We start from the raw sequence: 14,108 nt of genomic DNA on the forward strand, positions 1-14,108 counted from the left end.
TACCTTGGGCAGAAGAACAACCCACCAGGCTGGCAATGCCAGGCTCTTGCTGGCACTTTGTCCATTGCACCCCCAGCTCTGTGTCTACTTGGGGAGGTACCAGCCAGAAGCCAGTGGGTCCCAAGAACCCTACCCAGATAGAGCCCATGGACAGGGGTGTAGCTGGAACAGGAGCCCAGAGGGCTGACCCGTGCAGGGACCAGGTCACACACATGGCTTCTTCCGGACTCCATCCCTGAACCCGGCTTCCCCCAGAGCCTACTCTGGCCCTGCCGGGAGCTTCCTCTGAGCTCCCAAACAAGTCACCAGGCAGGCAGTGGTGCAGGGCACGGAGAGGTTCAGCTGTGTGGCTCTCGGCTGTTCACTTCCCCTCCCTGAGCCTTAGAGGTAAAGATGGTAAAGCCTGCTTCCAGGATTCTTGTGAGGATTCAAAGACTCCATTTATAGAATCACTGGGCCCCTGGCATAGCCCCTGGCACATAAACACTCAAGAAACAGTGATGGATACAGGCTTTTAAAGCATCAGAATGGACGGACTCCCTGAGTGATCTACCCAAGAGGTCCCCAAATGTCTCATTTTCCAAAAGTTGGCCATATTTGTAGATCATGTGTACTATTATTTATTTAATATACTTTCTATAAACAGACCCTATTAAAAATTTAACTCCAACTTCAACCTAAGCAATAATGCACATAGTTGTGTATTTTTTCCCCACAGCTGTGTATCATTCCCCAGTCAATGATTGTAAAGGGTTTGAAACAGTGCCTGGCATATAGCAGATGTTATATAAGTGTTTCTTAAACAAAGCAATCAACCTACCATAAAACAAAATGCAGTGAAATGTAAAAACTAAATACAAGGAAAACAAAAGACAATAATTGAATTTTAGTGAGATACTATTCCCTGCTTAAGACTCTGATGGGGCTTCCCTGGTGGCTCAGTGGTTAAGAATCTGCCTGCCAGAAGACCTAAATAGACATTTCTCCAAAGAAGATATACAGACTGCCAGCAAACACATGAAAGAATGCTCAACATCATTAATCATTAGAGAAATGCAAGTCAAAACTACAATGAGACATCATCTCACACCAGTCAGAATGGCCATCATCAAAAAATGTAGAAACAATAAATGCTGGAGAGGGTGTGGAGAAAAGGAACACTCTTGCACTGCTGGTGGGAATGTGAATTGGTTCACCCACTATGGAGAACAGTATGGAGGTTCCTTAAAAAACTACAAATAGAACTACCATATGACCCAGCAATCCCACTACTGGGCATATACCCTGAGAAAACCAGAATTCAAAAAGAGTCATGTACCAAAATGTTCATTGCAGCTCTATTTACAATAGCCCGGAGATGGAAACAACCTAAGTGCCCATCGTCGGATGAATGGATAAAGAAGATGTGGCATATATATACAATGGAATATTACTCAGCCATAAAAAGAAATGAAACTGAGCTATTTGTAATGAGGTGGATAGACCTAGAGTCTGTCATACAGAGTGAAGTAAGTCAGAAAGAGACAAATACCATATGCTAACACATATATATGGAATTTAAGAAAAAAAAATGTTATGAAGAACCTAGGGGTAAAAAGGAATAAAGGCACAGACCTACTGGAGAACGGACTTGAGGATATGGGGAGGGGGAAGGGTGAGCTGTGATAGGGCGAGAGAGAGACATAGACATATATATACTAACAAACGTAAGGTAGATAGCCAGTGGGAAGCAGCCGCATGGCTCAGGGAAACCGGCTCGGTTCTTTGTGGCTGTCTGGAGGGGTGGGATAGGGAGGGTGGGAGGGAGGGAGACAAAGAGGGAAGAGATATGGGAACATATGTATATGTATAACTGATTCACTCTGTTATAAAGCAGAAACTAACACACCATTGTAAAGCAATTATACCCCAATAAAGATGTTAAAAAAAAAACAAAAAACAAAAAACAAATGGAAGCAGGTACTACGGAGAACACAAAGTGCTTAACTTCACAGTCAACAGAGAAATGCAAATGAAAACCACAATAATATGCCATTTAAATTTTATCAGATTAGTAAAAACTAAAAGTCTGACAACATCAAATGTTGCTGAGGACACAACGTAATGGGAACTCTCATTTACAGCTAGTGGAGATGTAAATTAATACTAGTCTGGAAAATAGTTTGGCATGGTCTAATAAACTTGAACAAGTGTTTACCCTAAGACCCAGCAATTCCACTGTGAGGTATACTACCAAGGAAACACTGACACGTGTGTACAAGAAGCATAGGCAGAAATGTTTATAGTGGCATCGATTTTAATATTGAAAAACTGGAAACAACCTAAATATCCATAAGCAAGAGAATGGAAAGATAAACTATGGTATAATCACTCAATGTGAAAATGAATCATAGCTTCACGCAACAAAGCAAATGACTCTTACAGAAAAAACAAACAAACAAGAACAACCAAAAAACCAACCAAAAAACCAACCAAAAAACCCACAAAGCAAATGACTCTTCCTGGAGCAAAAGAAAAATTAGAAAAGAACACAGGCATAATAACACCATCTGTGTCACACTTAACACCATGTAAAGCAGCTCTATATATTGTTTGGGTGAATATACATGTGTCCTGAATATACAGAGAAATCCAAGGGAATGAAAAACATCAAATCCTGAAGAGCGTAGACAGGGAGGGGATGTGATGAAGTGAGGGCCTCCAGGGGTCTCAACAGTTTGGTAAAACTGAGTGAAGCTACCGTGGGTGTTGATTATGTTTTTCTTTATACCTTTTTGTATGTCCAAACTATTTCATAACATTTTAAACGTAAGTGAATCTTGGATTTATAAAATAAAATGTGAAGGGAGACTTTCACTTCTGGCCATGATGGAGCTGGTATCTGAGTAACCCTCTTACTAAGAACAACTACAAGAGGAGAAAAAAAAACCACTAGAAAGCATGAGAAAGCAACCAAGTTAGATAGGACTTGAGAGGCCACGGTGCCAGAGAGAAGGAAAATGTGTTGAAATTCTGCATGCAGTGTCCCCTCAAATAATTTGCCAAGTCCCTGCAGATGAGTTACATTCCAGGAAACCTAGCAGAAAGCATCTGGTAACAGGCTAAAAAGCTAAGAAGAGATTTTGTCAGTTTCACAATGCTAAGGAAAGAATCAGAGTCTAAGAAAAATGGGACCTGATAAATACCCAGTTATTCAGGAAAGGCTATGCCTTGGGAATAAGAAAAATCAAAAATAGCTCAGTCTTCACTGCATCAAGATGATCTGCCTATATGCCATATGACTGCTAGAAAAAAAAAATTAAAACCTATCTGGAGGGCTTCCCTGGTGGCGCAGTGGTTGAGAGTCCACCTGCCGATGCAGGGGACGCGGGTTCGTGCCCCGGTCTGGGAGGATCCCACATGCCGTGGAGCGGCTGGGCCCGTGAGCCATGGCCGCTGACCCTGCGTGTCCGGAGATCTGGAAAAACTTAGCTTCATCTAAAGCCTCCATACTTTCCATACACAATGTCCAGCATTGAATTAAATTGATAAGACAAACCAGAAAACAGTACCAAATGACCAAAAGCCAAGAAGATAAAACCAAAGCAAAACCAGAAACAGATCCATAAGTGATTCAGAAAATGGCCTTATGAGACAGGATTTAAAATAACTATGATCAGTATGTTCAAGAATTCCACCAGAAATATAGCATCTATTTAAAAGTAGAAACTCTAGAGCTGAAAAATGCAAAAATTGAAATTTATAAGAACTTAATAGATGGATAAAGGAACAGATTAGAAAATCAGAAGATAGGATTGGTGAACTGAAAGACTGGTAGAAAATGAACATATTGAAGCATGCAGAGAAAAAATGTTTAAAAATACAGAAAAGAGCAAAAGAGACACATGAGACATTGTGAAAAGGTCTAACATAAATGTATTTGGAGTCAAGAAAAAGAGGAGAGAGGATAACTCAGGAGCAATAATAGAGATACTGGTTAAGAATTTTTCAAAACTAACAAGAAAGCTTAAGCTACAGATTCTAGCTCTACGACCACCCCTCCCCTGCCACCCCAAAAACAAATACAAAGAAAACCACATCTAGGCACATCATAGAAAAACTTTTAAAAATTAAAGACAAAGATATGCTTAAAATCCAACTTAGAATGTTATATCCAGCAAAAATATCATCAGAAAAAGTAGGCAAGCTCAATATGATAAAGGAATCTACTAAAATCCCACAGTTGATATCATACTTAATGATGAAAAATTGAAAGCTTTCCCTCTAAGACCAGAAACAAGACAAGGATGTCCACTCTCATGACTTTTATTAAACAAGGATGTCCACTCTCATTGTACTGAGTGCCTTGGTTCTAGCCAAGGCAATTAGGCAAGAAAAAGAAATAAAAGGCATCCAGAATGGAAAGAAAGAAGTAAAGTATTTCTGTTTGCAGATGATATGATCTTGTATATACAGCATCCTAAAGAAACCACACCAAGAAAATAAAATGAAACAACCAAACAAAAACTATTAGGACTAATTAGTGAATTTAGCAGGATTACAGGATACAAGATCAATATACAAAATCAACTGTATTTTAATAAACTAGGAATGAACAATCCAAAAATGAAATTTTAAAAGTGATTTCATTTACAATAATATCAAAAAGAATAAAATAGAAATTTAACTAAAGGAGTGCTAGACTGGTACACTAAAAACTATTGTACAAAACATTGTTGAAAGGATAATGGAAGATCTGAATAAATGGAAGGATATCCCATGTTTATGGATTGGAAGACTTAATATTGCTAAGATAACTCCCCTCAAATGATCTACAGAGTCAAAGTAATCCCTATCAAAATCCCAGCTGGCTCTTTTGCAGAAGTTGACAAGCTGATCCTAAAATTCATATGGAGATATAAGTGGCCAGAATAAACAAAACGATCTTGAAAAAGATGAACAAAGTTAGAGGACTCAGACTACTCAATTTCAAAGCTTACTACAAAGCTACATTAATCTACACAGGGTGGCAGTGGCTTATTTATACACATATAGATCAATGGAATAAAACTGAGAGTCCAGAAAAAAGGTCATACATTTACATTCAACTGATGTTTGACAAGGGTGCCAAGACAATTCACTGGGGGAAAAGAATAGTCTTTAAAATAAATGGGGGGGGGGGGCTTCCCTGGTGGCGCAGTGGTTGGGAGTCCGCCTGCCGATGCAGGGGACATGGATTTGTGCCCCGGTCCGGGACGATCTCACATGCCACGGAGCAACTGTGCGCCACAATTACTGAGCCTGCACTCTAGAGCCCACGCGCCACAACTGCTGAAACCTGTGCGCCACAACTAGTGAGTCCATACGCCACAACTACTGAGCCCGCATGCCTAGAGTCTGTGCTCAAGAGAAGCCACCGCAATGAAAAGCCTGCGCACCACAACGAAGAGTAGCCCCACTCGCCGAAACTAGAGAAAGTCTGCGCACAGCAACGAAGACCCAGCGCAGCCAAAAATAAAATAAAATAATTTAAAAATTAAAATAAATAAATAAAATAAAATAAATGGTGATCATACAACTGGGTATCCACATGAAATAGAATGAAACTGGATTCCTATTTCACACCATATACAAAAATCAACTCAAAATGGATCAAAGACCCAGTACGAAGAGGAAGAAGTATTAAACTCTTAAAATAAAATGCAGGTGTAAATCTTCAGAACCTTGTATTAGACAGTAGTTTCTTAGACATGAAACCAAAAGCACAAGCAAGCAAAGGAAAACAGATATATTGAACTATTTCAAATTTTAAAACTTTCGTGCTTCAAAAGACACTATCAAGAAAGTGAAAAGACAAAAGAATGGGAAAAATATTTGCAAACCATATATTTGTTAGCGTTCAGAATACATAAAGAACCTTCAAGATCTAAAAGAGAACCCAATTTTAAACTGTGCAAAAGATTTGAATAGACATTTTTCCAATGAGATATACTAGTGACCAATAAACACATGAAAAGATGCTTATCATCATTAGTCATTAGGGAAATGCAAATAAGGACCATGGAGTGACACCACCTCACACCCACTATTTTTAAAAATGGAAAATAAAAAGTGTGGGTGAGGATATAAGAGTGGAATCCTTATACATTGCTGACGGGAATGTAAAATGGTGCAGCCACTATGCAAAACAGTTTTACAGTTTCTCAAAAAGTTAATATAGTGTTACCATATGACCAAGCAATTTGACTCCTAGGTATGTAGTGAAAAGAATTGAAAACATATGTTCACAAAAAAACCCTTCTACACAAATGTTCACAGCAGCATTACTTATAATAACCCTAAACTGGAAGCAACTCAAAGGTTCATTAACTGATGAATAGACAAACAAAATGTAGACTATGCATACAATGGAATATTATTCCACCATAAAAATGAATCAATTACTGATACATGTTGCAACATGGATGAACCTTGAAAATTTATCCAAAGTAAAGAAGCCAGACACAAAAAGGCACATATTGTGTGATTCTATTTATATGAAGTGTCCAGAATAGGCAAATCCATAGACAGTTAGTTGATTAGTGGTTGTCAAGGGCTAGAGCTTTGGAGGGAGGGGGAATAGGAGTGACTGCTAATGGGTGTAGGATATTTTTGGAGCAATAAAAATGTTCTGTAGTTAGATAGTAGTGATGATTGCACAAATTTATAAGTATACTAAAAACTACTTAATTGTATACCTCAAAAGAATGAATTTTATGGTATGTGAATTGGATCTTAATTACAATTTTTTTTAAATGAAGGCAAAATAAATCTTTATTTTTTATACCAAAAAAAAAAAAAAGCTGAGAGGATTTGTCACCTGTAGACCTGCATCAAAAGACATATTAAAGTGAATTTTGGGGGCAAAAGGAAAATAATCTCAGATGGGAAGCAATTTACTGTAGGAAGGAATGAAGAGCAATAGAATATTATAAATATAAATAATATTGATTGCTGAAAATAATAATGATCATATCTTATGAAGTTTAAACAATATGCAGAATTAAAATACATTACCATGATACCCCAAAGATAAGAAGGGGTGAATAAAGTTAAAGGTCACTGTATTGTCTGCGAAGTGATAAAAATACTAATATAAAGGTAGACTCCAAAAGAAAAAATCAATTACGCATGCTGTAATCACTAAGAAAAACACTAAAAGAGTTACAAAAGAAAATATAACAAACTAGTAGACAGGAAACATAGATTAATAATTTTTAAAACTTTATTCATCTAAGAAATGGAAAAAAGAAGAAAAAGGAACAAAGAATAGATAGGACAAAAGGAAAACAAATAGTAAGAAGTTACACTTAATCCCAAACACCTCAGTATTTTTATTAAATGTATGAACTAATCACTGAAATTAAAGACGTAACCTTGAACCAACACTTTGCATTAAAATAAAGTGAAATTATAGTTTAATCTCATAAATATACTTACAAAAATTGTAAACAAAATATTAACAAGTCAAATCTGATGATATATACAGAAGTAAATTATATAGCCTATCACATGAGGTTTATTCCAAGAATACAAGGGTAGCTTGACATTTGAAAGTCAGTAATCTATTTCACCACATAAACAGAATAAAGAAGAAATTTTATATGATAATTTAATAATTTTTAATATGACATTTAATAATTTGCAACACTCATTCATGATTTTTAAAACACTCTCAGGAAACCAGGAACAGAAGGAGCGCTCTTAATCTGATAAGGAGCACACATGCATGCGCACACGTGCACACACACACTATATACAACTAACATCCCTAACGGTCAAATATTGAACACTTTATCCCGTAGGGCAGGACAAAGGTAAGAATGTCTTGTACTGGAGGGCCTAGTCAATGCAATAAGGCAAGAAAAATAAATAAATGTATAAATATTAGAAAACTATTAAGGATTGGAACGATATTATCTTAAAAAGTCCAGATACTTAACAGATAAACTGTTAGGTAATAACTGTTAAACAAGGGCACTGAATTTGAGACCAATATAAAAAATATATTTCTAAAGATCAACAAAGTTGACAAACCTTTAGCTAGACTAAGAAAGAGAAGATTCAAATAACTAAAATCAGAAAAGAAAGATGAGACATTACAACTGATGCCACAGAAGTAAAATTGATTATAAGATACATCTATGAATAATCATACAGCAACAAACTTGATAATGTAGAAGAAATGGATAAATTCCTAAAAACCTGCCAAGACTGAATTATGAAGAAATAAGTAGGCTCTAAGTAGGCTGCAAAAGCAACAAAAGCAAAGACCGGGAAGAGGGACTACATCATAGTAAAAAGCTTCTGCATTGCAAAGAATACCATCAACAACATGAAAAGGCAATCTACTAAGTGGGAGAAAATATTTGAAAATTATATATCAGATAAGGGACTAATATGCCAAATATATAAAGAGCTCATACAGTCTGATTTTAAAATGAGCAGAAGATCTGAATAGACATTTTTCCAAGGAGAACATACAGATGGACAATAGGTACATGAAAAAAATGCTCAACATCATTAATCATCAGAGTAATGCAAATCAAAATCACAATGAGATTTCACCTGACACTTGTTAGAATGGCTATTATCAAAAAGACAAGAAATAACTAGCATTGGTAAGGATACAAAGAAAAGGGACCACTTGTGCACTGTTGGTGGAAATGTATTTGGTGCAGCCACTATGGAAAACAGTATGGAGGTCCCCCAAAAGATTAAAAATAGAACTACCACATGATCCAGAAATCCCACTTCTGGGTATATACCCAAAGGAAATGAAATCAGTATCTCAAAAATATATCTGCACCTCTATGTTCATTACAGTATTATTTACAATAATCAAGATATGGAAACAACCTAAGTGTCCTTCAACAGATGAATGGATGAAGATGATGTGGAATATACATACAATGGAATATTATTCAGCCATGAAAAATAATGAAATCTTGCCATTTACAACAACATGGATGAACTTCGAGGGTATTATGCTAAGTGAAATAAGCCAGACAGAGAAAGATAAACACTGTATGGTCTCTCTTATATGTAGAATCCAAAAATAATAATAATAAATAAGTTCATAGATACAGAGAACAGGTTGATGGTTGCCAGAAGAAAGGAGTGGGAGGTGGGAGGAATAGGTGAAGGGGGTCAAAAGGTAAAAAGAAAAAAAATGTGGTGCATTACTGAGCAAAAACAACAACAACAAAAAAGCAGCAAAAACAATTTTTTTTTAATGCATGTACTTGCAATGAGAGTCTTGTTCAGTGTAGTTAAATTTCATGAACAGACTATTACTCCATAAATTATAATGTTACACCAACATTGAGTATTGCATTTATTCTAGCTTTGCCTATGTCTTTTCGTTCAAAGAGTATGTCAAAAGTACACAAAAACATGTTTTCAGCAATTTTATAAAGACTGAGTAATGCTGCAGAAACTAAAATATATTGCAACTTGAATACAATGCATTTTCTCTAAAAGCAATGACACAGCTTATTAAAATACTCACTTTGAACTTTATATCACCATCACTGAAACTAGGGAGAATTTTAAACCATAAAATAAACTATCAATTATAGAGAGGATATTAATTTTACATAGCAATGTATGATTCTGACAAATTTACCTTTACAAAGTAGAATGTAAATTAAGTAACTGTAGAAATCAACTGATACATGATTCAGTATCAACATTCATATGCTAATTTTGACCTCTATTTTAAGAAGAGCCAACTTTGTTTCATTTTAAGAAGTCATAAGGCACACTGCAAAATTTATGTACTATTTTTCTTATTTAAAAAAATTTTTTTAAGTATTGAGAAGTAGAATATGTGGTAAACAAATCATACCTCTTGTGTCCTGGTATCTTCCCAGATAGCTTATCAAAAGGGAAATAAATACTTGCACAATTACCTTGTGCATAAGTCTAAAATCTATAAAAATATGCATCAGGCAATAATAGATTAATATACTGAGGTGTCAGATAAATTGCCAAATGTTGATGAAGATAGCTTGACTGATGGAGTAAACTACCTTCATTAAATTGGGGTATGTTTTATTGTTCTCAAAAAAGGAGACAATAATAGGTCACACTGCAATTCCATTTTTTTCTCCAGTGGAAGTACCTTTTGAATTTAGAAAATTTTTCACTTATAAAAGACACAAACAGGGCTTCCCTGGTGGCTCAGTGGTTGAGAGTCCACCTGCCAATGCAGGGGACACGGGTTCGTGCCCCGGTCCGGGAAGATCCCACATGCTGCACAGCGGCTAGGCCCGTGAGCCATGGCCGCTGAGCCTGCGCATCTGGAGCCTGTGCTCCGCAACGGGAGAGGCCACAACAGTGAGAGGCCCACGTACCGCAAAAAAAAAAAAAGACACAAACAAAAAGACAAATTGAAAAACAAGAATGGAAAAGAAACTGAAATGGGAGATTATATCTATATCTGTTATAGTTTCCTTCATATAATTATATATTTTATATAATTGTATATAAATATATAATATGTTAAACTATGTATATAATTATATACAACATATATAGAGAGAACTCCTACAAAACAATTATAAATAAATAACCCAGAACTCAATTTGTGTTTAAATGGACAAAAAGCTTAAGCAGACACTTCCTAAAAGAGGACATCCAAACAGCCAACAAGCATGTTAAAAAGGCTTAAAATCATTACTTATCAAAGAAATGCAAATTTATATCCCAATATGATAGCACTACACATCAGCCCAGAATGACTAAAATGAAAAAAAAAAAAAATTCCAAGTGCTATAAAGGATATGAACTAATCAAAACTCTCAATCTCTACTCAGGTTTCTCTGAGGAGTGTAAATTGGTACAACCACTTTGGAAAACTTCTGCTGAACAGGAGACCCAACAATTCCATTTCTAGATTATGCACCAAAGAGTAGAATGTACATGTACATAAGCAGACATGTACTGGAGGGCTCACAGCAGCATTATTTACCTCCCCAAACTGGAAAGAACCCAAGTTCTTGGTTCCCCTGTATCTTCTTTCCCTCACTTATGATTCAGGAATGGAACTCGTTCAGATCCTTAAGCCGGTCATCATTTCCAATGTGACCCAGGTGTGGACTGGAGCTTGAAAGTGAACAGTGAGGGATGTGGTAAAAGTAAAATGGCCCGTTTTCCATAGGGACCAAGAAGACATGAGGTTGTTGAAGAGGGACTCCCCAGCAGTGCCAGAAATAAGACCCAACAGGTCACCAGAAGGGGAAGTGTCAAGACTGAGGGACTTCCCGAGAGGGAACACAGAAGAAAGGGCTCCTAGTTTGCCCCTGGTCTCCAAGGACTTCTGCTCCTCCTCCTGGCCTCCTCCCAGCCTCCTCCCTAACCTCCCTGCCTCCAGCTGTGGCCCCTCCAGCCCAGTCCTCATTCCAGCTATGTCTCTCCACGGCTCCCCACTGCCCTTCAGAGAAAGCCCCAAATTCCTTAGCCCAGCATTCAAAACATGTCAGGATCTGCCCCCCAACATTCCCTTTGCCCCTAGTCTTCTTCCTGTACTCCAGGTTCTCCAGATCCCCGACATCTGGACATCTTCACAACATCCCCATTCATCTGGTTCTCACACCTTCGCACGTGCTGTTTCAACCACCGAAACTCTCTGCTCCCCCTGGCTGTCTATCAGCTTCCTACCCAGGCTTCAAAAGCCAGTTCAAATGTCATCTCCTTTGTAACTCTTTGGCCTCTCCAAGGCATGAGTCACTCCTTCCTCTGGGGTCCGTCCTTCCACCAGAGCACACTGCTCATGGTGTTTTTGGCAACATTCTGAGCAATTTCTAGGCGGGAACCACGTGTTGCTTGGTTACTGCTGAATGGCAGTGGCTAACCAGTGCCTGACAAGACAGTAGGTGCTCAAAGCATCTGTTACATGAGTGACTAAACGCAAGAAGATGCTTTCTATCATAATGGATTTTGAAGCTTACCCTCAATGTTGAAACCCATGCAGACTGTACACTCCAAAGATAAATCTTATTCTTTTTGACTCTTCTTTCTTAAATTCAGTGCACTGAGGATCTGTATGCACTTGATAAGGATAAAAGCTCCAGAGCTCCAACATTTTCCCCCCACCTCAGGGCCTGTGCACATGCCACTCCTACCTAGAACACTTCCCCCCTCTGCTTCTTTGCTTTCTTATCCTCAGGTTTCAGCTACAGTGTTGCCTCCTTAAAGAGGCAACCCTCGCTGTCTAAAATGCATCTCCCCTGCAGTTCTGGGTGCCACACACCCCTCTTTGTTTGTCTCCTTCTTGGCAACTGTAATATTAGGATTCGTTTAGCAAATGTTCCTGGTTTTGTGTTTATGACCTGTCTCTATCCTGAAGCACAGGCTCCCAGAGGTTGGGAAATTTACCTATTTTGTTCACGCGGCCGGCATCCCTGGTGCGGAGAACAGGGCATGGAACATAACAGATACTTAACAAGGAGCTGAAGAACACGGTGAATGAGTGACAGAGGCTACAAATTGCTGTGCCCAGCCCTACAAGGAGCAGGCCCCAAGGCAGCCCCCAAGAGGTCTTGGTTTCTCCATTCACTTTGTCACTGTCCTCAGGAACTTCCCCCCACCCGGGGCAACACCCTCAGCTCCCAGGGTCTGAGTGACCATGACCGTTGTCATCAGATTAGCAGCAAGAAATTGTCATAGAGGGACGTTGGGTTGCCCAGGGTCACACAGCGAGTTCTTACAGCGGAGCTCTCAGGCTGGGGAAGAACCAGCCTTGTGGCCCTGGATCCAGAAGGAGGCTCTGCCTCTAACTCATAATGGGACCTTGGGCTCTTCTTTGCTCTGGGCCTCAGTTTCCTCATTTGTAGAATGGGGGCAGTGGCCCTGGCCTGGCTGAGGGAGCGTAAGGTGGGTGCTGGGCACACTGTAGGTGTGCGAGTATTGCAAGTTGCCTTTTACATAGTTTGGGGAGGGGGGCGGTGACAAAGGGTGGGTTGGGGGTGTCTGAGGACAGGTGTGCCAAGACCCTGGGCTGACAGCTTAGTCAGTAGGAGCTGAACATGAGGGGAAAGGCCTGCCCAGCCTGTCCCACCTCCGAGCCTGTGGAATCTTGTAGTCCGTCTCTTTCTCCCAGCGGGCCATGAATCCCTGTCCACGCAGCCTCTCCAAGCCTGACTGGCCTTTCCCTGCAGGAACTTCTCCAGTCTGTGCAACCTCTCCCAGCTGAGGCGCATGCCCCACTCCCAGCAAACTCTTCCTTCCTGTGCCATCTCTACTTGCCCTTCACTGTGCTAGGCAACCCCTCCCAGACTGTGCAGCCTCCCTGGGCTCCGGTAGCCACATCTGACCCCAGCCCCATTTCCCCGCCCCCCGACCAGGAGGGGCTGGCTGTAAGGCAGAGGAAAGAGGATGCTTGCAACCAGGGCTGCTTGAGGTCATGAGGCGGGAGTGGGGGGTTGGGGTGGGGTTGGGGGTGGGGCTGGCGACCTGCCCTTTATCCAATCCTTGCCCACCATGCCCCCATCAGCCTGCCCTGGCCCTGGCCCAAGTAGACTGGGGGTTATTGGTTCATACTGGAGAAAGCCTGCAGGCCCTCATCCCAGGCTACATCATCAAGCCCTCTTGGCAGATGAGGAAATAGAGGCCCAGAGAGGCCCAGAGCCTTGCCCAGGGTCACAGAGTGAGGAGCAGCCAGGGCCTGAGCAGGGAGCCAGGCTGGTGCATTTGCCCCACCTCACTCGGGACGATATGAGTGGCCAGATCCTTCCTGGGGGCTGTGAGGACCCGCAGGCTAGGGCCCTTTTGCAGGTGGCCTGGCCATCTGGGGCCCTCAGAGGGACCTCTGCTCACACCCCGGGGAATATTGTCAGGTTGTTTCAGAAGTTCCAAGTTTACTCAGAGCTCTCATTTGAGCTGTTGTAAAAAGTCCCTATGGCCGGGCGCCAGGGCGAGAAGTGGGGGCGGTGCCACCTGTGAGCCACGAAGCGGGGGCTCCTCTCAGCCCCCCTTCCCCTGCTCCTGGGGGCTGGGGTGCCGAAGAAGGCACGGAAGGGGAGAAGCGGGGGAGGAAGGGGCTGTGATGGGGGGAAGACCCCCCCCCCCCGGGGGAGTGTTTGCTT

Source organism: Lipotes vexillifer, unplaced genomic scaffold (assembly GCF_000442215.2).
Source record: "Lipotes vexillifer unplaced genomic scaffold, Lipotes_vexillifer_v1.1 scaffold426, whole genome shotgun sequence".
Lineage (NCBI taxonomy): Eukaryota > Metazoa > Chordata > Mammalia > Artiodactyla > Lipotidae > Lipotes > Lipotes vexillifer.